Source organism: Giraffa tippelskirchi, chromosome 6 (genome assembly GCF_054371585.1).
Source record: "Giraffa tippelskirchi isolate mGirTip1 chromosome 6, T2T-mGirTip1v1.2.pri, whole genome shotgun sequence".
In the NCBI taxonomy this organism is placed as follows: Eukaryota; Metazoa; Chordata; class Mammalia; order Artiodactyla; family Giraffidae; genus Giraffa; species Giraffa tippelskirchi.
Window position 1 is genome coordinate 103590808 of NC_137280.1, and position 25247 is coordinate 103616054.

At 36.3% G+C, this 25247-nt stretch overlaps 1 long non-coding RNA gene across 3 annotated transcripts in view; it reads left to right on the plus strand.

Moving 5' to 3' along the window:
- Positions 1-25247, plus strand: part of LOC145509733 (uncharacterized) — a 1421207-nt gene that overhangs the window by 209571 nt on the left and 1186389 nt on the right. For all 3 annotated transcript variants that reach the window (XR_014056369.1, XR_014056366.1, XR_014056370.1), the window contains exon 1: positions 23298-24411. This is a non-coding gene — a long non-coding RNA (uncharacterized LOC145509733). Of the gene's footprint in view, positions 24412-25247 lie in introns of those variants that run through there.

Genomic DNA, 25247 nt, shown 5'->3' on the forward strand with positions numbered 1-25247 from the left:
ACCTCTAAAAATTTGTACATATAGTATTCTATTAATATATTTATTGTAAAACATATATAAAAAACAAAAAACCAATTATTTTAAAAGTATTTTAATTTTAACATTAGTAGAATAGATCTTGGTCATTATTATTGTTTATTAGTGAACAAAACTTGAGTGTGCTTTATAGTTTTGAAAATCTTCATTGTATCAGTGGTTCAAATGCTTGATCATAAGTCTGTATATTTTCACACTTGGTTTTAATGAAAACTAAGCAGAAAAGGAACCTAATAAAGGTAAGTAGATTCAGATGGATGAAGTGCAAACTTGACTCCATTGGTGAAATTATAATCTTTTTTTCATATCCAATAATAGAAAGGTTTTGTTGAAATTAATCTGATACATTTCCATTTTCCATGATGTCAGTGAGTTAATGGTCTTACATTAACACAAAGGTGTTCTTTATTACATCTTTACTAAAGGGTTCAAATCTCATGAAACTCTGTAGATGATTTTAAAACAGCCTAGAAAATTATCTTTCTGAGTTTTTAAAGTATAAGGTATGAAGTGGTTTTTTAAATAGATAATATGCTTGTTTAATTTTGGCAGCAGAGTCACATGTTTCCATTTCCAAACATCTGTTTTCAAAATGGTCTCTCTATTGCTCGAAATTCTTTCAGAATGTAGTAATTTTTTTACCACTTTTAAGATGTCACCTTTACCTTGAAGGAGCAAGAAATAATGTTTTTTTTGTTTTTTTATTTAAATGTCTTCTAGCTTAGTACTGTCATTCACTTATCACAGGGAAGGTAAACAAATCTGAAACACATGTCTTTTTGTAGGAAAAAGTAATCTTTTAATAAGGACCATCTTTCAATTTGATGGTTCTATTCAATACTTTGCATTTAGATAACTTTAAATGAAAGATGGTCACACCCCTTCTCATTCCACTACACTGAAAGCTTCTTTATTGGAGAGCATATAATCCATAAACTAAGGTATGGAAATGGCAATACCTAGCGATACACACGGAGAAGGCAATGGCACCCCACTCCAGTACTCTTGCCTGGAAAATCCCATGGACGGAGGAGCCTAGTAGGCTACAGTCCATGGGGTTGCTAAGAGTCGGACACGAATGAGCGACTTCACTTTCACTTTTCCCTTTCATGCACTGGAGAAGGAGATGGCAACCCACTCCAGTATTCTTGCCTGGAGAATCCCAGGGACGGGGGAGCCTGATGGGCTGTCGTCTATGGGGTCGCACAGAGTCGGACACCACTGAAGCGACTTAGCAGCAGCAGCGATACACAGGAAGCTGGTGAAAGCCTATGCAAGTGCCAGTGTCATTTGCCCTCTGGGTGTTAGACATGCCACTTTGTCTTCACGTTAGCTAATACTCCTCCCCAAATAAGAGGGTCTGACAGATGGACTGTGTTTAAGTTCTCACTTTTTTAAAAATAATAAAGTTACACCTAAATACAAATTTAACCCTAAGTTATAGCTATAAATTTATATCTTGGAAATGACTGGTATACACTGTTTAGAGGCATATCCTCTGATCTTTGACCCACACTGACATCAAGGAGCACTGTTCAGCCCTTGAGGCTCTCCTGCTTCTGTGCCTGTCTAGAAGCTGGGAAGATTTCCTGAGGCTGGAACTTGGCTACCCAGTGTCCAGCCTCCATACAAGCAGCTACTCATGTTTGAGGTCCAGCTATCTCAGTGCTGTTCTACAAGGAAATGGGGTAATTGTTTTCTGGACCCATGAAACATTCCACCGGGAAGTTGTCTGTGTTTGCCACCAACTTGAAGCTCTTGCTGCAATTTCAGGCAATTCACCATGTGGTTCTAGAGCCTTGACTTACTACTGATGAGGGCTTTTTGATGTCTTGCATATGTTCATTAAATCTAGGTTCAGTGTGGTGGAGGGATGTGAAGAGGGGGCAAGTTCGTGCAGTAGATTTAAAGATCCAAGGAAGGCTCACCTGTCTCACAACCATCTCCACCAGAAAGCCTGCTGTTTAGTTAGTCAGATTTGTGTTTGAATAGTAGATCTATTGCTTACAAGATGAGTGACTTAACAGAAGGATTGATCAGTTTCCTCTTCCATAAATAGGCATAAAAGTCTTACCTATTAGAGCTGGTGTGAGGATTAAAGATAATTTATGTAAAGTGCTTAGCATGCTACCAAGGTGTTCAAGAGAGTAGTTTTAAACTAATTTTTCTCCTGCTATTCCTCTTTTTCTGTGTGGATTGAATATCCTTCTAGGTATTTGGAAAGGATAAGGAGAGTATTTTTATTTTTTGATACTTGAGCATTCTTGTTAGCTTAGGAGGAGAGGTCAGTGAGGGGAACGTTGAAGATGCTGCAAAAAGGGGAATGATGGCTAGGTTAGATCTGGAGGAGCCATGGTGGTGGGACAGGCTTCCTTTGAGACTGGAGAATGATTGGAGCCATTTCTTCTTCCCTTAGAATCTTCCATACTCTTCTTCCTCATGCAGGACCCAGAGCAACAGGTTATAGGAAGCTCATCTGAGCCTTCACATCTGTTCTGTTTTCTGCCTGAGGCTAATACCTGGCCATCCTGGGTCAGCAGAGATGAATGAGGTGAGTGCAAAAGCTCACACCCACCCCTCAGCTTCTAGTTAGAATTGAGTAAAGAAATAACTCTTTGTGCTGGTTTAGTTCTCAATTTGTTTCTTCAGCTCTGAAATCTCCCATTTCACTCAATTCTGTTTACTATTTCATCTCAACTATGGGGGTCTCATTTTGTGGAGTTCTTCTTAAGTACTTTTATAGGTCAACATGTTTGTGAAGGATATCATTCTACTTTTCAGGTGATGTTTTTTTCCAGAATATATACTTTTCTGCAAGGAGAATAGTATAGACTATATGTTTGTGTCCTTGAAATTTATGTAATGAAGTGTCAATATCCCTAGTGTGATGGTATTGAGAGGTGAGACCTTTAGGAGGTGATTACAGTTAGTTTAGGTCATGAAGATGGGGCCCTCATGATGGAATCAATGCCCTTTATAAAAAGAGGAAGAGACACGGGATCTCTCTCCCCTCCCCACATTTCTTCTTCTTCTCTGTCTCTCTCCCTCAGTCTCTCTCTTCTTGAGGATACAGCAGGAAGGCAGCAAACAGACTAAAAACAGGAAGAGAGCTCTCATATTTAATAAGTAATATATAGTTATTTCAAATAAGTAGGACTTGGGACTCAGAATGTCTGGATTTGGATCCCAGCCCTGATACTGTATTATCTTGGAGATAATTTAACTTCTTAGGGTGTATTTCCTCATGTACAAAATGAGTTTAAGTAATATCTTATAGAGTTACTGTGGAAACTGAATAAGATAATTCACATAAAGTAAGTTATTAACAATAATATTATCAGAGGTGTGATGTTATTACTCAAGGGATTTTATATCATGTGCAAAAGATACTGTTCCTGGTCTTGAGGATTTTATGACCAGAAACAGGTACTTCTTAGCTTAAGGGATGATGCTTAAAGCAATAAGGATGTCATCCTGGGGTGTGCTGTCTGTACATACTGGCAAAATACATGTGTATTTCTGAGTTTTTTTTTTTCTTTTTATCACTACCTCCTGTGTCAGTGTCCTTCTATAGCTTACTTGCATTCGGCATACTTTTTCCAGTATAAAATCTTCCTTGTGTAATTCTTATTGGAGTATAGTTGCTTTACAATGTTGTGTTAGTTTTAGTGCTTTTTTTTTCATTTGACAGTCTTAAGTTTGCTCTTAGCAGGATGTCAAATAATCTGGAAATGGAATTTATTCTTGGGATTATCATATATTACTCATTTCATCAAATAAAAATGAGAAATTCAAATGCCAAGATAAACAGTTATTTTAGGGTTTGTCCCCACAAAGTTCTTTTCAATCCTCATGTTTTCCAAGATAACAAATGAATAGAAAAAGAGAAAAAGGAAAACACATTGGATGTTTTCTTACTTAAAATTCTAGATCTTGGTTACAAAATACATTAATTAGGTACATTATTGACATAGTGATGTAGTATTTTCTGCTAATGATTGCAAAATAAATCACAGTGCTGAATTTATAATTCAAACATTTTAATATAGCTCTTTTATGTGGACATTTTCTTAAAGTGAGAATGTTTATTCAACTTGTTCTATCTAAGGGTATTTAATCCCTTATAAATGTTCTCCCTAGGAACAGACCCTGAATCCAGCAGTGTCAACTTAAATTTCAGATTTGTGAAATTTATGAAAGAGTTATGTTAGCAATTACAAGATGTATTCCTCGTGAGTCCCAGGCCTTTATCACACAAAATGCAAAATGCATAATTTGAAAATACCTCCTCCTTTCTTCTCCTTTCTTTTTATAGTTTTGTGGGGGCAGGGAGGAATAAAAAGTCTAGGATTCTATTGAGGATGGCAAAGAGACTGGATTATTTTACATAGTATTATACCTATTGTTTCTGCATTGGGTAACATATTTCCTCCTAAAAAAATCTATGTAGAAGCTTTAAAATTACATTTGTCTCTTAATATTAAAGAGAAAAAATGATTATAGTTGTAGTAAAAGAAAATATCTTTAAGATTCTAAAAAATTCCTAAACTGAAAGAAATGTATCCATTGAGAGGCAGACATTATGCTGTTACCCAAGGGATCTTGCAGAAATGGAAAAGACATTGTTCTTGTTCTTAAGGAATTTATGACCTAAAGAGAAATCAAGACAAGGTGTGGCTGTCACTGGAGCGTTAAACTGCATTTTCCTATAGTGTTTCCTCTTTTCTGGAAAGAAGGGTGTTACATGTGAGTAATAATTATTTTTAAAGTTCCTCTCTGAGGGAGAATTAACATTAATGAAAATACAAAAATATTGCTTCAGAGATGAGCAATGAAGTACAGGACAAGGAAGGGTTCTGACCATGCCTATTTTTAGGAAAAGGGGAAAGAGTAGGTTACTGAAAATATACAGGAGGGTAGGTTCACTCTATGCATCATAGAGGGTTAATATTTGTTTCAAAATCAAGTCTCTTTGTACACTTCTCCTGAGTCAGAATCATTATTCTCACTGCAAGATTGAGTCCTTTTTTTTTTTTTTAAGATTTTTTTTTTTTGACATGGACCATTTTTAAAGGCTTTATTGAATTTGTTACAATATTACTTCTGTTTTATGTTTTGGTTTTATGGTCAAAGGGCATGTGGGATCTTAGCTCCCCAACTAGGGATCGAACCCATACCCCCCTCTGGACTAGAAGGTGAAGTCTTAACCACTGGACCACCAGGGAAGTACCCAGGATTGAATCTTGACTATCCAGTGCCAATATTCCCCCCAAAGTGACCATTTCCTTCATCTCCATGGGTGTTGTTTTAACAAATGTTCCTTAAAAGGGCAAACTATAAATATTTAAGAGCTAGTAAATTGTGTATGTGTTTATTAGTAAGTTTGTCTAGATATTGCCTCTTTCATATATAAACTAAAATTGCAAAAGAAGAACTGAGAAGTAAAGTTCAGTTCATTTCAGTCGCTCAGTTGTGTCCGACTCTTTGCAACCCCTTGAACCACGGCATGCCAGGCCTCCCCCTCCATCACCAACTCCCGGAGTCTACCCAAACCCATGTCCATTGAGTCGGTGATGCCATCCAACCATCTCATCTTCTGTCGTCCCCGTCTCCTCCTGCCCTCAATCTTCCCAGCATCAGGGTCTTTTCAAATGAGTCAGCTCTTTGCATCAGGTGGCCCAAGTATTGGAGTTTCAGCTTCAACATCAGTCCTTCCAATGAATATCCAGGTTATCAGATAACTTCTTCTTCAATCTAAACTAACAGAAATTTGTCTCATTTCCTGCTCTTGGCAGAACAATTGTAATGAAAATCTTAGATCTTCTTTGCCTCTATCTTATGGGAATCTGAAACCTAGAATATCGCCTAAGTGGCCAGTTTTCTCCTTTTGCTCCTTCTAGACTGGTCTCTCTAGCTCTTTACTGTCAAAACTAGCATTCAAGTGTTTGTGTTTCTGTGAAGCAGTGGCATTGGAAAGGGGATGGTTGACATGCCAGTAAGGAGACACTAAGAGGGTCAATAAGAGAATATCAAACAAGAAATACAGATTTTCAGAGTCCAAAGTCTAACTGCACTGTGCCCTGATCGTAGCTCCATTGTACTTCATCATGCAGTTTTTTTTTATGGTCTGAAAAACTGTTCAAGTTTTTAGTGGAATGTCCCCTTATAATGTGATTATGAGGCATGGATTAAGTATGTCTGGACTGATTACTGTTACTGGGCTTTTGTAGTTTTGATGTTACAACAGGAATTACAACAGGAAGAATTATCATCTTCTATTTACCCATATTTTTATTTCCATTCTGTATAATGATGCCAGGATAATAGCAATTATGATGAACTTTGCAAGGGATGTTTTAATAATTAAAGTGAAAACATTCAAAGAAATAATATAGATACAAAGCAAAATGAGTAAAGTAAGATGTATTTAATGAATAATTTAATACAGCAGATTCCATTGTCTTTGCAACACAAAATAAGATGCAATGAACTTCAATTTATTATTTTTAATTTGTTTCTCTTGAAAGTCACCAGAGTATTATTGTCAACAAAATACATTAAAGTTTGGTAGCATTCTTTGTCCCTAGTGGTATGATTCTCCCTTTTGCTTTAGAACTCACAAAATTATATTTCAATATGGAATTCAAATGATAGACTAATTTTTTTTAAATGATGTTATTGAATACGAAAGTTGTGATGCCATTTTGTGGGCAGAATATTTTTCCTGAGACCATTTCCTATTTTAAAAAATTCCAATTGTGGAGTAGGCATTTTTTTTTTCTGTTAAGAGTGGATGTTATTTTATGTGTGCATAAGCACATATGTGCATGTGTGGCACATGCATGTGTGTAAAATGTAGGTGTGTTCTGCCCACATATTCTCCACACCTCCAGTATGCTGAATAACTTTGTCCTTGGAACCTAAGAATCTTGATTCAAACTCTCATCTAAATGGTGGAAGACCCAGCACCTGTAGGCATTTGGAGTGCAGACTTATCTCTGGTTGTGAGTCTTGCTTTTACTGATGCAAGAGCTACACTACCTGATTTGCCTCTCTACAGAGCCCTGCTGGCCATCTTTTCAATTGTTTCCCTCTATACTGTGTCACCAACTCAAGCCTATAGTACAGCCAGACTTTATTGAAGATTTTGGGGATATTTTAGTCAGAATATAGATTTGGATATGTATAAGACAGACCCACATTAACAGCGTCCTAAATATCATAAAAGTTCATTTCTCTTGCTTTGTAACAATCTGGAGGCTGATGTTCTGAGTCTGGCATGTTGGCTCCACTTCAAAAAGTCATCCAGGGAACCCAACTTCCTTCTGTTAATATAATATGACTTCATCATCTGTAATGTGTTAGCCTTGTTGTTCTAGTCCAAGATAAGTTATTGTATCCACATCCTGGGCATCAGGATAGAGAGAAAGTAGGAGGATAAAATACCTTCTTTCCCTTTCAAATTATACCCAGAAGTTACATATTTTACTTCCCCTCAAATTCTACTGGCTCAAACCTAGGCCCATGGCCATACCTAGCTGCAAGAAAGACTGGGAAATATTTCTTCTGGGTGACTATGTACTAAGTTTAAAACTAAGAATTCCATTTCCTCCAAGAGCAGCAGAATGCATATTTATCTCAAGCACATATAGAACATTCTCCAGGATAGACTATATGTTAAGTCATAAAACAAGGGTTAACACATTTAAAAAGGTTGAAATCACAATTTTCCAACCACAGTGATACGAATCTAGAGTTCAACAACAGAAGACAAACTGAAAAATTCACAAATATGCACACATTATACAACATACTTATGAAGAACCAAAGAATCAAAGAAAAAGTCTAAAGGAAAATTAAAAATACCTTTAAACAAATGAAAATGGAAATACAAGATACCAAAACTTATATAATACAGCAAAAGCAATTGAAAGAAAGAAGTTTTTAGTGATAAATGCCTATATTAAAAAAACGATCTTAAACAGACAACCTAAGTTTACCCTTCAAGAAATTATAAAAAGAACAAATGAAGACCAAAGTTAGCAGAAAGAAAGTGATAACAAAGATCATAGTTGAAATAAATTAAATAGAGAATAAAAATAATAGAAAAGATGAACAAAACTAAGAGTTAGTTTTTGAACAGATAAATAAAATTGACAAATCTTTAGTTAGACTTACTGAGGAAAAAGAAAAGTGGACCTGAATACATAAAATTATAAATGAAAGAAGAGATGCTACACCTAATACCACAGAAATACAAAGGATTATGAGAGTTCTGTGAACAATTATACACCAACAAATTGGACAACTTAGAAAAAAATGGATAAATTTCTAGATACCCAAACTGACCAAGATGGAATCATGAAGAAATAGAAAATTACCCACTCCGGTATTCTTGCTTGGAGAATTCCATGGACAGAGGAGCCTGGTGGACTACAGTTCATGGGGGTTGCGAAGAATTGGACATGATGAGTGAGCGACTAACAAACAGACCAAAAATGAGTAAGTATTGAATCGAGGTGGCACTAGTGGTAAAGAACCTGCCTGCCAATGGAGGAGACACATGGCAGTATTCTTGCCTAGAGAATCCCATGGACAGAGGAGCCTGGTGGGTTATGATCCATAGAGTCACAAAGAGCCAGACACAACTGAAGCAACTAAGAATGCATACATTGAATCGATAATCAAATTCCTCCCAGATAAGGAAAAACAGGACCAGATGGCTTCCCAAATGAATTCTGTTAAACATTTAAAGAAGAATTAACACTAATCCTCCTCAGACTCTTTAAAGAAATTGAAGAGAAGGGAACACTGCCAAACTCATTGTAAGAAGCCAATGTTACTCTGTTATTAAAGCCAGATAAAAGTTTCATAGGCCCATAGCACAAAGGTGCTCACTCTTACCATTCTTATTCAACATACTACTGAAGTCATAGCCAGAGCAGTTAGGCAAGAAAAAAAACACTAAACAAAAGGCATCCAAATGAAAAAAAAGAAGTAAAATTGTCTCTATTTTCAGATGACATGATATTATACATAGTAAAATCCTAAGGACTACCCCCCACCCACAGAAAAACAAAAACAAAAACAAAAACTGATGGTACTAAGAACTGAATTTCTTAGTTTCAGGATACAAAATCAATATATAAAAATCAGGTGTGTTTCCATACACTAACAATTAAGTATCAGAGAAATCAAGGAAATAATTCTATTCACAACAGCATCAAATTAATAAAATGCTTAAAAATTAATTTAACTAAGAAAATAAAGACATTGATGAATTATCAGACATTGATGAAAGAAATGGAAGGAGTCATAAGTAAATGGAAATATATTCTGTGATCTTGGATTGTAAGAGTTAACGTTGTTTAAATGTTCATACTACCAAAAGTCTGTGTAATCCCTATCAAAATTTCAATGCTATTTTTCACATAAATATGACAATCTACATTCATATGGAACCACAAGAGACCTTGAATAGTCAAAGCAATCTTGATAATAAGCAAGATATCACACTTACCAATTTCAAACTATTTTACAAAGCTATAATAATCAAGACAATGTGGTATTGGCCTAAAAACAGATATATAAATCAATGAAACAGAAAAGAGAGCCCAGGAAAAAAGCCTTCGTATATATGGTCAACTAATACTTGACAAGGGAGCCAAGAATACTCAACAAGTAGAGGACTGTTTCTTCAGTAAGTGATGTTGTGAAAACTAGATATTCAGATGCAGAAGAATGAAATTGAACCATGCTATCTTACACCACTAATAAAAATTAACTAAAGATAGATTAAGGGCTTAAGCATAAGACCTGGAGTCATAAAACTCTTAGAAGAAAACATATGGGAAAAAACTCCTTGTTATTGGTCTTGGCAATAATTTTTTGGACATGACACCAAAAGTATAAGCAACAAAAACAAAAATCAACTTCCTCCAACTAAAAATCTATGGACAGCAAAAATAAAACAGAAATAGGCAACTTATGGAAAGGGAGACAGTGTTTACAAGCCATATCACTGATAAAGGACTAATATCCAAAATATATAGTGAACTCATGATACTCAATAGAAGAAAATATGATGACAAGATGGGTAAAAGGACCTGAACAAACATCTTTCCAAAGAAGACATATAAGTGACCAACAGATACATGAAAAAGTACTCAACATCACTAATCACCAGGGAAATGCAAATTAAAACCACGAAGAGATATCACCTCACACATATTAGAAAAGCTGTGCTACAAGTGACAGAAGATAACAGGTGTTATTGAGAATGTGGAGGAAAGAGAACCCTTTGTGCACTGTTGGTGGGAATGTAACTTGGTGCAACCACTATGGAAAGCAGTGTGGAGGTTCCTCAAAAAGTTTAAAAAAGAACTACCATTTGATACAACAATACCTTTTCTGGGTGTATGTCCTAAGGAAATGAAATAAAGATCATGAAGAGATCTCTCTTCCCCTGCCCCCTAGTTGATTGTAATATTACTCACAGTTGTCAAGATATGAAAACAACCAAAGTGTTTATGGATGGATGAATGGATAAAGAAGTGGTATATATACAATGGAGTATTATTCCACCATGAAATAAGGGGAATCCTATTTGTGATAACATAGATGAACCTTGAGGGCACTATGTGAAATGAGTCAGATGAGAAATGACAAATACTATATGATCTCCCTTATATGTGAAATATGAAAATTCTAAAGTCATAGCAGCACGTATAGTCATTGCCAGGGACTTGGGGATGGTAGAAATGGAAAATATTGATCAAAGTGTTTAAATTTCCAGTTATAGGGGGAATAATTTTTAGGGATATAGTATACAACCTGGTGACTATGGTTAACAACACTGTACTATATACTTAAAAGGTAACAGAGAGTAAATCTTAAATGTTCTTACCATGACAGCAACAATAACAAAATTCTAGTTATGTGACATGAAAGATATGTTAATTAACCTTCTTGTGGTAAACTTTTCGCAATCCATAGGTGTATAAAATCATCACACTGTACACTTTATATAATGTTATATGTCGATAATATCTTAATAAAGCTGGAAAGGTAGCCTCCCTCCCAAAAAGAAAACCCCAAGTTCTTTTTAATGTTGGAGGAAATAATATGGGTAACAATTAGTAGTGTCCTTTATAGGGGCCATATTTGGCACAGGCTTATAGCATAACATAGCATAGTGTAGTTCAGCAGAGTAAGCAGTGCGAAAATTAATGTTAATAATGCCTAGTATTGAAAATCCTGATAGTATTCCAGCCAGCAGGGAAAGTTCTCTGGTCATCTCCTCTTTTCCAGCTTTATCGTCTGCAATTCAAGAACCTATAACATTCCCTTTCTTCTCTCATTAGCTCTAAGTCTTTGTCTTCCAAACTACAAAGTTTTCCTTTTCACATCATTGAGAGAACATTAATCTATTTCTTTGCCCAATGCTAGAAAAACCACTTCAAACTCAACTGTTACAGAGACAAAATCAATAATCTAAGTAAAGTGGGTCAGGTGTGAGGCAGAAGGGAGAAGTGGAGCCTGTGGCAAATGGAAGGGTCTATTCCACATCCACGGGGGAAAGAGCTTACTCAAATCCAGGGACAGTGACATTCCAGGACAGAGGCCAGGTGATCACATCTAGATTCTACAGGGCAGCTGAAAGTTTGGATTCTTATGTTAACTTCTTTTAAGTGTTAGCAAGTGACTCGTATTTTTTCTAAACAATGTGACAGCAAACAATGTACTTCTGCTGGCTGCCGTGGGCAACTTTTTCATGAAACTGGCTTTAGAACACCCACGAATTGCCTGTGGGGATTCAGCCTCAAAACTTTTCAATTTGGACATTCTATTAATGAAGGTTTTTCTCTCTCAGTGACTGTTGCCATCCTCTTCCCAGAGATATGGTAATGGCCTGATTCTGTAAAATATTTGATATTAACAGTTTCCTAAGAGTTTTGCACATATTTGCTTGTTAACCTTTAGTAGTAACTCCTGATATTTGGCAGATTTAACATTATCTTTAAAATGAGGAAACTGAGGTTCAGAAGGTTTTAATTCCACTAATCAATATTACAATAAAAATGAGGTGGAGGTAAATTAAGGATCCCTATCTTCTGATACCTTGCTCAGAGCACTTCCTATTTACTTTAGGCTTTTGAGAACTGAATAGTTTAAATATATAATACATTGTGAAATCTCAGCACTCAGGCTTCAAGAAGTACTTGAAATCATTAAAAACTCATTTCAGTTTCCTGAGAAGTAAATGTTATTGTGCTGTAAAAAGAAGAAAGAGATTCAGGTTCAATCATCATGGGAATGTTGTCAGTTCTAAATTGTGTTTTTCTTGTCTTTGTATTTCCCAGTTTGATACTCCACTGACTAGAATTTTGTAAGTTCATTGTTATTCTCTTCTGTGATTCTAGATGTAGCATCTTTCTTGACATGAGAAATCATTTTAAGCACACAGTGAGTGCCTAGTGCATAGTAACAATTATCAATGAACCAGATAAGAGAAATTAAAACTCTTCACTTGTGATAAGTATGAAAGGAATGCATGATCTATAACAAATGATGTGAATATGCATAAGAATTTTAAAATAAAATTAATGCATGCATATGGTAAAAAGTAAACAAATAAAAGTGATGTAGAAGAGATGTCTTAGTCTGTGTTTACCTTGTTGGTTGATTCTGAGAAAAGGGCCCCTGGGAAAGTAATTTATTTGAGAGGTGATTGTGCAGAGAAGGGAGAGAGTGGGAAAAATTAAAAAGGAAAGACAAATTATTGTAAGGAGTGTAATTGAGTTGGTCCCCACGTGGGCAACTGCAGCTCAGTTACACAAAGATTTTAAGAGTGTGTAGAATGTTTCTCAGGATTATCTGCCCAAGAATGTCTTGTAGAAGCATTTGATCATTGAATTCCGAACTCTATAGGCTGCACAATGATGCATGGGAGGGCTTCCCACTGGCATGCTGCTCTTCAGCCACATCAAAAATTCACTAGAACATAGAGAAAAGGCCGTTAGAGGCAGTAGGTGGCTCAGGTGGTCAAGAATCTGTGTGCAATGCGGGAGACCTGGGTTTGATCCCTGGGTTGGGAAGATCCCCTGAAGGAGGACATGGCAACCCACTCCAGTATTCTTGCCTGAAGAATCCCATGGACAGAGGAACCTGGAGGGCTACAGTCCATGGGGTCACAAAGAGTCAGATACGACTGAGCGATTAAGCACAGCACAGAGCACTTACTTAAGGGGCAATCAGGGTGTTATGAATTGAGACTTGTACAAAATAATTACCATGGGCATGACTGGAAACAAAGGTAAGGCTAAGAATCTGTTAGGCTATGTACAAGAGGGATCTGATGCAGTAGCTTGAAAATAAGAGCAATAATACCCCATTTGGCTATTTGGTCTTTAGTCTTAAGGTGGGTGGAATATCGTATGAGTGCGTGTGTGCTCAGTTGTATCCTACTTTTTGTGACCCGCATGGGCTGTAGCCCACCAGACTTCTCTCTCCATGGAATTTTCCAGGCAAGAATACTGGAGCGGGTTGCCATTTCCTACTCCAGGGGATCTTCCCCACCCAAGTGTTCAACCCAAGTTGCTTGTGTCTCCTGCTTTGGCAGGTGGATTCTTTACCACTGTGCCACCTGGGAAGCCGGTGGAATATCATATAACTAAATAATATAAATATTTCACTTTTTCTTAGTTTATTAATTTTATGCACCATTTTCAGTCCTTACTCTAAGTTATTATTTTCAGTTGCTTTATTGATTATGCTGTAGTTTTAAATAATATACTCAAAGAATGATTTCTTATTTTAGTAAGTTTCAAGTTTGACTTCTTAGTAAGTTGAGATTTTTTTTCCCTCTACTATTGTCTTCACTTATCTCATCCAATTTCCTTCTAGCAGTTGACAGCTGTACTTTTTTTCTTTTTATGGTATAAGGGATAATAGCCTTTACATTCTGTTTTCTATCCTTAATTGTGCATGCTTTCTCTATGGTTTGATTCTAAGAGTTGATAATAAATGGCATTTAACTATTTTCCTGTGTAAATATTATTCTGCACAAATTATAGGCAGGGATTATAGTTTTCTCATTTATCCAAAATTATGACCCTTGTACAACCTGAAAAATAATGTTTCTAGCATTATGGTATGAATGAATTATCTTTCTTACACACAGAACCTGAGAATCATGCCACGTGTATTTCACTCTGTGTGTGTGTCTGCACATGGTTGCATGTGGGCTTCCCTGGAGTTTCTAATTGTCTTTCATTTATTCTTGTTGAAAGAAAAATAATGCCTATTCACCATATCACTTCCAGTCTCTTATCATTCTATTGTCAGAATGGCATTTATACCATGAGTTTTCTTTTTGAAGATTTTTTTTTTTTTGGTGCTGTTTTCTTGGTATTCTTGATCAATTGTGTTTTGTATTTTTATTCCACTTTGAAGATTGGGAGATTATGATTATATTCGTTGCACTTCTACATAAGTTCTAGCATTTTTTGGATCTCACATTTTCCCTTTCTTGATTTTGACTGAGTTTGCTTGTTTCAATATGTTCTCAAGTAACTCAGAAGCAGTCTTGGCAAGAATACTTATAAGCCTTTAGGCATGTGAAAATGCCTTTACTCTTAGATTTGATTGATAGTATAACTGGTCTGAAAATCTAGTTCAAAATAATTTTCCTTGGATCTTTGAAAGTACTGCCCCATTGTCTTCTTGCATAAAGTTTTCTGGATAAGAAATCTAATACCACCCCAAGTATTGGTTTGGTTGTTTATTTGTTTTGTATACAATCTCTTCTCCCAAATTCTACCCTGGAAACTTTTAAGATCTCTTATTTCTTTACCTTTGAATTTTGACTTTTAAAACAAAACATCTAATTCATTGTCTAAGAGCTGCTGTTTATAATTGGATAATTGTCATGAAACTATTTTTTTTGTCTTTGCTTGAAAACTTACTTTTATATGAGCTAGAATTCATCATGGCCTGGATCCTATGTGCTCTTGATTTAAATTCCATCTTACAAATGACAGAGCTAAGGGAATTTCTGGACTTGGTGCTGTGAACTCAGCGTAGTCCTTGTCAGGATATTGGAATGGCTTTGTCAGTTGAAGACTGGATAATTTTTATCCTTAAATTAGTTCTTTTTTGGGTACTTTTGCACAACATACGGATATTACAGTGCAACATCAGAGAAGGCAAGCATGGCATTATGCTGTCAATGTGCAGAATGAACCTTCAACTTGACTCAGGCTGCAAGAGCCAGAATCAGTGGCTATCCATAATTAGGTGTATAGTCAGGCCTCAAATGTACCATAATTTTATTTATTCTTCTCAAACTTGGAATAAATTTTAGTTTTCAATCATCTAAAAGTAAAAGGTGTGTGTCTGTCTTTGTTGAATCTGCCTGGTACTCAGAAGGCCCCTTTTGTCTGAAGATTTATGATATTCAAGGGTTCTGGGACGTTTTCTTCTTTTCCATAAAAATATGATGCAGAGCCAACACTCAAACTCGAAGTCTTAATTTTTCCAGTCAATTTATTCAGCATGTTTAGAGAAGATTTCTCTGATATATTTGCTTGGATTGCACATTACCATCATGGGTTGCTGTCGCTCTGCACATGGTGGGAAAAGGAAAATGGTGTGGGTTTTTCCTCTTTAGCCTACATATTTTAATATCTGCTTTTCACTCCTCCTTCTGAGCTTGGGGACCCTAGAGAAAAGAAAGGAGACTAAATCTTACTCTTATTGTAGCCTTCACCTAGGCATATTCCTAACTTCATTATCTTTTCAGCAGTTAACATGCTTTTCTTCAATTTCTATTTTCCAGAAATTTGTTGACCTCTCTAGAATGTTATGGCTTCTTCTCCAAGCTAATCTCTTCTTGCTTTGGTTTGATTCCTTTGAGGTTATTTTTATAGCCTTTCCTAAGAAAGCTTAAATGATATCTATTTTTATTTTTGTTTAATTTTCTTAATATAAAATGAATGCCTTTTTTCCCTGCACTTAATTTTATCCTGGAAAACACTGATTTCATTTGAGTTTTCACTGTAGTCTTGATAATGGAGATATTGGTGTTCACTCCTGAGAGAGATATAGATGCTATGCTTATGAAAATAACCAGTACCTAATTGCTTCTTTTTATGCAATTAGTAACAAAATACTTTTCACACCTCCTTCAAAAGTTTTAATATCCTTTTAATGCATAGGAATATTTTTAATTTATGAGCTCAGCATAAAAGGAGAGAAAAATGTAAAATTAAATGGTAATGTTTTACAAAAGTTATTGCTATGTGCTAAGCCTGTTTTTCTGTTGGCTGGGAGTATTGTGTAGATAATAAATCCCCATCAGTGATTTAGCATGTATAAAACACATCAATCCTTTTTTTTTTTTCACATCAATCCTTTTTATTATAATTTTTTGAACCTTGACATTTATGATAATTTCCTCATATCTACTTAAACCTCTTTCTCCTATGATTGCATTATAAAGTAGATTTTTTGCCCTTGTTGGCTTATCTCATTAGCATATTTTTATCATATATTTTGAAGGTAATCACCATTTTGGAATTTGCGTGCAACATTGAATGGCTTCCCTAGTCTTAAAAGGTGCAAAGATAAAGGCAACACTGTTCACCCCTCCCCAGCTCTAATCCTTAACACCTTGAAAGGCTGCAAAAGACATTTTGTCACTTGGGTCAATTGGCAAGGATAGTGTGCCCCCCTATCACGTGTCCACAGTTAGTCCCGGAGAAGAAACGATGGGAACACATTTTTACAGGATCCTCATTTTCAGTGCCTCTGTCTGTTGTCCATTAATCTGTGTCCTGACTTCTAGGCCTAAGAAAGCGTAGGATCCTAAGTGATATTTGTAACTGGAAAACCTAGTGTTTTACCATTCTCTCTTAGAATGACAGCTTGATGTGAAAAAATAATTTAGAAAGAAATCATTTTTGAGATTCTAATTATTAAGTAAAATGATAAGGGAGACTCATATTTGGTTAGTGTCCAAGTAATTAAAGTGGCTGCCTCCTTCTTCATTCATAAACTTATACATATGAAACAGGAGCTAATACTCTTGCTATCATTAAAGATGAATGTGAATCTCCAGAAGATGTTGACGTGACTTCTGAATTCTCAAAAAATTGCTAATGAACAGGTACATGATTTTACCATTTATTTGTGTTGTAGAGTACTACATTATTTGCTGTCCTTTGTCAATTTTCAGTATGCTCAGAATTTATTAGTTTACAGAATGTAACAAATCAAAAGTAAATTGTAATGCATTTTCTTTGTTTCCTCTATACAGTGTTTTTGCTATTAGTGGTTTTTGTTGTTCCATTGGAAATCTTGGATTAGATTATTAAGGAACACAAATTATAGAGAATAATTTCGACACACTACATATATTTGAACTATAAACCTATTAAAGTATTTGAAGAATAGGATTTAAAAATAATGATCTATATGCTGCATAAGGATGAGAATAACTCCAATTTAAGATATTAGCCATACTGGTTTGATGTTTAATAATTATTTTCATCATATTTCTAATTCTTGCAAAAGTCATAGCATATGTAAAACTTTCTAATTTGCTAGTCTTAAAAGCAAGATAGGAAGAATGAGAGAGTTAGACAAAGTGGTCACTGAATACATTTCTATTGAAGGCTATTCTGTTCTAGGCACTCTGTTAGGTAGTGGAAATATAATGGCAAAAATTGTATCTTGCTTCCAAAAGCTTACAGTTCAGTGGAGCAGCCAGATGAAATAAAAGCAGGAAAAGAAATAATAATAATCACAAAATTGTAAATGAAATAAAGAAACCAACAATGGTTAATAGTTACCAAAGTAGTGATGGTGCAAATTGATTTTAAATAGACTCTTTGGGGAAAGACTGTTTAACAAAATTGCATTAATGCTGAGATACGAAGACTGAGAAGGAGATAACCATGCCAGCATGTGTAGAGACTGGGAGGTAGGGCTGAGTTTGAAATATCAGTGGACTTATCTGTTTTGGCCAATACCCATGAGCAAAGGAAGAGAGGAGGACATAGAACCATAGCAGAGGGCAGGGAATTCATGAAAAGGCTGAATATTCAATAGCCAGATCATATATAAAAATAAATCTTTGACCTCACAACCTGTAGCAATCTACCCAGAAAACCAACCCCTTATCTATAATAAACAACCCAGGAAGCCAGCCTGGTATAAATCAGACTTGTAGGAAGCCAGATTGCTATCTCCAGTGACAGTCCAGGAAGCTAAATGATGGCTCCTGTAATAATAGGCTCTAAATGGCCAGGACTTGACTAATAACTTAATAACTGACAGGTTTCTTTTTAATCCCCTCTTCCAGTTAAGCACCAAGCAGAGAAATCCAAATAGGCATCCATAACCAATTGCATGGGATATTTCTCTTTTAGTAAGACTGCCTGTAGCTTTCCCATTCTCACAGCCTTCATCAAAGACTTCCCTTTTTCCATTATAAAACCTTTCCACTACTCTTCCTGTTTGAGTCTCTGCCCAAATGCAAGTGATGGCGGCTGACTTGCTTGCTATAGCATGTTAAGAATAAATAGCCTTGTTTGTCTCATAAGAGATGACATAATTTAAGATAACACTGTTCTGGAGTAAGATACTGGAGAGAAATTATGTAAGGTGGATAGGAAAGACCTAGCTAAGAAGGTGAATATAGTTGTATCCACAACATAGAATAACTCAGGTACTGAAAATATGTTTATAGGACACTAACAGAGGTTAACATCATTACTCTTCAGTGAAATTCAAATCAAAAATAGAATGAGATACCATTTCACATCCAAAAGAATGGATAATGGATAAAACAAAAAATTCTGAAAATGATGGTGAGGACCTGAGAATAATTGGAACCAAGCCACTCTGTTGGTGAGGATGTAAGATGCTATAACCACTTTGAAAAACTGGTGATTTCTATAAAGGTAAATATATTTACACTCAGTGACCCAGTTATGAAAACGTATGTCCACAATATGGCTTGTACAAGAATGTTCATATAGCATCCTTAAAAACTGTAAACTACTGCATGTTCATCAATAGGAGAAAGTACAAATTAACTATAGTATATTCTCTTTGCAGTGCCATGGACTGTAGCCTACCAGGCCCATCTGTCCATGGAATTCTCCAGGCAGGAATACTGGAGTGGGTAGCCATTCCCTTCTCCAGAGGATCTTTCCAACCCAGGGACTGAATGCAGGTCTCCCACACTGCAGGCAAATTCTTTACTGTCTGAGCCACCAGGGAAGCCCCATACGATAGAATACTACTCATTAATGAAAAGGAACAAACTACCATATCCAACACCATGATCAAGTCTTAAAAACATTAGGTTGAACTAAAGAAGCCAGACACAAAAGAATCCATGCTGTGTGATTACATTTATATGAAATTCAAGTCCAGCCAAGAGCATTCTATGGTAATAAAAATCAGTAAGTTGATACCTCTGAAGTGGTGGTGGTGATGATTGTCTAGAGAGAAGGATGAGAGAAGTTTCTGGGGGTGCTGATGGTTATGTTTTATATTTTAATTTAAGCTTTTGGTATGTGGATGTATAAACATGGCAAGTCATTGAGCTGTGCATTTTTATTGTATATGAGACAGACTATTACAATAATAGGACACTATAAACTAAAAGTTAATTTGGAAAAGAAAAAAATGATTTTTATAGGGGAAAATGTTTGCTATAAACTTGTCAGTAAATGAGAGAGCTACAAACTTGAATATACAGTATGAACTAATCTTTTACTGTGCTGTGCTTAGTTGCTCAGTCGTGTCTGACTCTTTGTGACCCCGTGGATTGTAGCCTGCCAAACTCCTTTGTCCATAGGATTCTCTAGGCAAAAATACTGGAGTGGGTTGCCATGCTCTCCTCCAGGGGATCTTCCCAACCCAGGGATCAAACCCAGGTCTCCTGCATTGCAGTCAGATTCCTTACCATCTGAGCCACCAGGGAAGCCTAAGAATACTGAAGTGGGTAGCCTATCCCTTTTCCAGGGGATTTTCCCAACCCAGGAATCTAACTGGGGTCTCCTGCATTGCAGGCAGATTCTTACCAGTGTAGCTGCCAGGGAAGCCCCATGACCTAATCCTAATCCATGTGAAATGAAAGGAAAGAACAGAATTTGAGGAAATGTGCTGTGATGCTAATTGTGATTAACATTGTTGCTGGTAGGATTATTGGTGATTTTTATTAAACATGGTTATTTTAGGTAGCTGGTCAATTATTAATAATTTAAAGGACAGAATCAAAAGAAAAAATACATATGCTAAATATTATATTTTATTTAAACTTTTAACCTATAAATATTTATTTATTTCCTAGATTTTTCTTGAAAGGTACAGCTTTTTTTTTAAGTTCTGCTAATAGGAGTTTCTTTTTTTTTTTTTATCATAAAAACTACTTTGCTTTGGCTTCTTTAGTAAGGATTTAAAGAGGTTTGGAAACAATCTTAGTACAGATTATTATGATTGAAAAAGTGATTATACCCACACTTAACTCAACAGCAAATTTTAATTACTTGTCTTTATCAAGTCTTTCCAAAGAATTCAAATTATTTTTATAGACTCAATAGCTCTCCTTTCATACTCATATTTTCTTGGTTTATGTGACATGTAATTATGCTCCATAAACACATTAATAGGTACAACTGGCATAAATGAGTTTGTGAATAAATAACCTTATTCTGGTGAGCATACAAATCAACCAGTGAGAGGAGACATTGCAAATATGTCAGAGAAAGGTTTGCCAGCCACAGGCAAGCTCAGTATCCTCTGGGCTTTAGTCAGTACGCTTTACAGAGAAAGTGAAGAGTGCTGATTAATCCAGCAAGTCTGTTAAGTGGGTATCAGTTAAGAAATCTATCCCAATTTCCAGCAATGATCATAATTTTCTAATCAGGAAAAGCAGGCATTTACATTATTTAAAGCTTACATGATTAGTGTCAAAGTTATTAATACAAGTAAAAACCATTTAAAAGTGATTATTTGAATGAACTCCGTAAATTCTGAAACTTTGTGAGACTACTGCATGTTCTTAGGACTCATTTGACATATGTTTACCTCTGAATTTTGGGGAAGGGAGACACATAAAGAAGAACATTGGTAAATTCTTTAGATCATAAATTGAGATTCCTCAAGGACAGGATGTTGAGGATCTACACTGAAGAAAGCTTTGGGATGATGGTTTTTAGGAAATATAAAAATATATCCTTAGCCCAGGGATAGTGTGTGAACTTGTGCCTGGCTTGGACCGTAGCAGAAGGACATGTTGGAAGTGAGGAATAATCCATGGTTAAAAAGTATGGCTTTGGGACCAGCCAGCTGGGGCTTGCACTCCTAGCTTTTCCAATTTGCTGTCATGCACTTTGGAAACTTCACTTTATGAGCCTAAATCCTGACCTATAAAATTTCAAGTATAATTATCCAAATTAGAGTTGCTAGTGTAAGGCTAAATGAGATAATTTATCTAAAAGTTTAGAGAAGTGTTCAGTGTACTAAAAATGCTTAAAAAATCATTCTCATCCCCCCAACCATACTCTATCCTAAATGTCCTTCAAAAGTGTTGAGGCAAATGAGTGGCCTTAGGTGTTCTATTTGTACCTTTTTGTGAGGTTTTATTTGTACCTCTTAAGTGGTCAGTGCAAAGAAATAGAGGAAAACAACAGAATGGGAAAGACTAGAGATCTCTTCAAGAAAATTAGAGATACCAAGGGAACATTTCATGCAAAGATGGGCTCAATAAAGGACAGATATATTATGGACCTAACAGAAGCAGAAAATATTAAGAAGAGGTGGCAAGAATACACAGAAGAACTGTACAAAAAAGATCTTCATGACCCAGATAATAATGATGGTGTGATCGTTCACCTAGAGCCAGATATCCTGGAATGTGAAGTCAAGTGGGCCTTCAGAAGCATCCCTATGAACAAAGCTAGTGGAGGTGATGGAATTCCAGTGGAGCGCTTTCAAATCCTGAAAGATGATGCTGTGAAAGTGCTGCACTCAATATGCCAGCAAATATGGAAAACTCAGCAGTGGCCACAGGACTGGAAAAGGTCAATTTTCATTCTAATCCCTAAGAAAGGCAATGCCAAAGGATGTTCAAACAACCGCACAATTGTACTCATCTCACATGCTAGTAAAGTAATGCTTAAAATTCTCCAAGCCAGGCTTCAACAATACGTGAACCATGAATTTCCAGATATTCAAGCTGGTTTTAGAAAAGGCAGAGGAACCAGAGATCAAATTGCCAACATCTGCTGGATCATTGAAAAAGCAAGAGAGTTCCAAAAAAACATATATTTTTGCTTCATTGACTATGTGAAAGCCTTTGACTGTGTGGATCACAACAAACTGGAAAATTCTTCAAGAGATGGGAATACCAGGCACCTGACCTGCCTCTTGAGAAATCTGTATGCAGATCAGGAAGCAACAGTTAGAACTGGACATGGAACAACAGACGGGTTCCAAATAGGAAAAGGAGTACATCAAGGCTGTATATTGTCACCCTGCTTATTTAACTTATATTCAGAGTACATCATTAGAAACAGTGGGCTGGAGGAAGCACAAGCTGGAATCAAGATTGCTGGGAGAAATCTCAATAACCTCAGATATGCAGATGACACCACCCTTATGGCAGAAAGCAAAGAACTAAAGAGCCTCTTGATGAAAGTGAAAGAGGAGAGTGAAAAAGTTGGCTTAAAGCTCAACATTCAGAAAACAAAGATCATGGCATGCGGTCCCATCAATTCATGGCAAATAGATAGAGAAACAGTGGAAACAGTGACAGACTATTTTTGGGGGGCTCCAAAATCACTGCAGATGGTGATTTCAGTCATGAAATTAAAACATGCTTACTCCTTAGAAGAAAAGTTATGACCAATCTAGACAGCATATTAAAAAGCAGAGACATTACTTTGCCAACAAAGGTCCATCTAATCAAGGCTATGGTTTTTCCAATAGTCATGTAAGGCTATGAGAGTTGGACTATAAAGACAGCTGAGCACTGAAGAATTGATGTCTTTGAACTGTGGTGTTGGAAAAGACTCTTGAGAGTCCCTTGGACTGCAAGGAGATCCAACCAGTTCATCCTAAAGCAAATCAGTCCTGAATATTCATTGGAAGAACTGATGTTGAGGCTGAAACTCCAATACTTTGGCCATCTGATGCGAAGAACTGACTCATTTGAAAAGACCCTGATGCTGGGAAAGATTGAGGGTGGGAGGAGAAGGGGATGACAGAGGATGAGATGGTTGGATTGCATTACTGACTCAATGGAAATGAGTTTGGGTAAGCTCCAGGAGTTGGTGATGGACAGGGAGGCCTGGCGTGCTACAGTCCATGGGGTAGGAAAGAATCAGACATGATTGAGCGACTGAACTGAACTGAACTGATGTGAGACTATCCCCCATGTGTTCCTGAGAAATACAGGCAAATTTTCTCATTGGTTTAACTTATGAAACAAAGATTTTTGAGGGTGAGAGAAACCAGACAGCGTGCACACCTGTTTACTTTCTCTTCTCCTGTTTACTGATCAACTCAGTGTACTGCTGAGCCTTCTGCCTCCCCCATGCCCTAAAACTCCCTCACCCAAGTAGCATTTATTGGTTTCCTATGACTAACTCCTGTGGACACTTTTAGTGCTTATTTTCCGCTAAGGATATTTGAGACTTTATCTTCTTGACACTTTCTGTTCTTTGGCTTCCATAACAAGTTTTCTGCTTTACTTCCTGCCCTCTTGTGGCTAAATTTTAATCTCCATTTATTGAGAATGCTTTCTTGACTCATTTCATTATTACTGTCATTTGCCAAGCTACTTTTCTAACTCTGACATGTCATTTTCCTGAACGATCTTACCGGTTCCCATAGGTTGTACCCAAAACTTGGTGTGAACTAGAGATTATTTAGAATTTAAGATCCTTATATTTCCCTGCCTACCGTAATCCACAACATAGATGTCTCACTAAATAAACTGAAACACATTCTTGTTTCTCAGCTCTATCTATATTTACCCATTTTAGGAAAATAGTACTTCTTGTATTTCCTATTTTGTTGAATGACATATCAACAAATTGTTAGGGGAAGCACACTGACTGAAACCGCCCACCCTGGCCAGGCGTCATAGTAACCATTTGCATGAGTTGTTTTACGTCAGGAGGTCCTGGGAAGGAACACGGAACTAATAAGCCACCACCAACTGGAAAAGTTCGAGAAAGATCAAAAGGAGACACCACATGTCCGACCACCTCCCAGAATCCTCACTGGCATCCATCTTGGCTGAACAAGGCGTGCACCTAAGTGAGGAGTAATCCTCAGGGAAAGACTCTGAGTCAGGTAAACTAATCCCACCACCGTAAAACCTGAGAGTGCCAGCCACATGGCAGAGCAGTTCTCCTGGGTTCCATTACCCTACTACTCTCAGCCCAGGGGCCCTTCCCCAATAAAATCTCTTGCTTTGTCAGCACATATGTCTCCTTGGACATTTCAATTTTGGGCCCTGGAAGGGGTCCCTTCCTGCAACAAAATGACTATCCAAGACAAAAATCAGAGACTCCTTAACAAATGATCAAAGGGTAAAACTGATTTACTTTTACAGCTACATTAGTTCACTCTTTCAGATATCACCTCAGTGTAACTCAGGTGTATATTCTGATTAGCATAAGCCAATCCTCTCCTCATTCCCAAACCTACACAACTTCATTTTAATTTCCTGTTTGAATGAGTGCATTCAAAGTCTGAAAGCCTTTCTGTTGAAGACATTGGCATGTTTTTTTTTTTTTTTCTTGTAGTCAAATGAACAGGATTCATTTTTTTTTTTTTAAGAACTTAGTATTATTATTTGAGCTATTTACACTGTAATTTTCTCTATGAGAGCTTATTAGGATTTTTAGTAATATAGTTGATCTCTAAATTCTGTCCTGTCTACATTTCAAGTTCATAAATCTTTTAATTGTGTAGCTAAACCCAGCAATGTTCTTAAAGGTCCTCAATCAGTAAAATAATTTATAATTGTGATGAAAGTTTTGTGAATTCTGATAGAGTTACAGTATGATGAGCTTGCCTGCAGAGTATTAATTAATATACATGTTACTTTGGTAGTTTAGAGCCTACTTGTCCTGAATAATACTTTATTTGATTAGAACAAGAACTCATTTGCAAAACAAACACAG